The sequence below is a fragment of the Schistocerca cancellata genome, chromosome 1, assembly GCF_023864275.1.
Source record: "Schistocerca cancellata isolate TAMUIC-IGC-003103 chromosome 1, iqSchCanc2.1, whole genome shotgun sequence".
In the NCBI taxonomy this organism is placed as follows: Eukaryota; Metazoa; Arthropoda; class Insecta; order Orthoptera; family Acrididae; genus Schistocerca; species Schistocerca cancellata.
Window position 1 is genome coordinate 1,086,105,741 of NC_064626.1, and position 799 is coordinate 1,086,106,539.

Sequence of the window (799 nt, forward strand, 5' to 3'; positions counted from 1 at the left end):
TCTCTCTAACATTTGTGAGAACTATTTCAGGTCTCTTAGTCGTCTGTGGTGCGACGATATTGACATTCAAGTGTAGAAAATTCATTTGCAGCGCCTGACATACTTTCGTGTGTGCTACTCCCAGCAGGTTTCTCTGTACAGAGCTCCACACACATTGGTTGCAAACCTCAAGGTGATGTAATTCCAGTATAGTAATCCTATAGCGACTGCATCAAATACACACCTTTCTTGATATAGGTCAATTATTCTTTAAATAACATCGATTTTTGTTGTCGTGTATAGGCCTTGAACGGGCAACGGCCTTGCCGCAGTGGATACACCGGTTCCCGTCAGATCACCGAAGTTAAGCGCCGTCGGGCGTGGCCGGCACTTGGCTGGGTGACCATCCGGGCCGCCATGAGCTGTTGCCATTTTACGGCGTGCACTTAGTCTCGTGATGCCAACTGAGGAGCTACTCGACCGAATAGTAGCGGCTCCGGTCAAGGAAAACCATCGTAACGACCAGGAGAGCGGTGTGCTGACTACACGACCCTCCTATCCGCATCCTCATCTGAGGAAGACACGGCGGTCGGATAGTCCCGATGGGCCACTTGTGGCCTGATGACGGAGTGCTTTTGCTTGCTTGTATAGGCCTTGAAGCAAATTAAATTTAGCAGTGGGCATAACGAAGCTGAGTTATAGCTGGTACATATTGGCGGTGCAAGTGAAGACCTGCTTAACAGCTTGTGGTATACCTTTTACACCCAATACAGCGGTGATTCTGCATAACACAAACCCTTGGTAGGTTCTGGAGATATGT

General features: G+C 48.7%; 1 pseudogene; it reads left to right on the plus strand.

The window, feature by feature from the left end:
- The first annotated feature begins 292 nt into the window (after positions 1–292).
- Positions 293–410, plus strand: LOC126104489 (5S ribosomal RNA; annotated as a pseudogene).
- Positions 411–799: the final 389 nt, after the last annotated feature.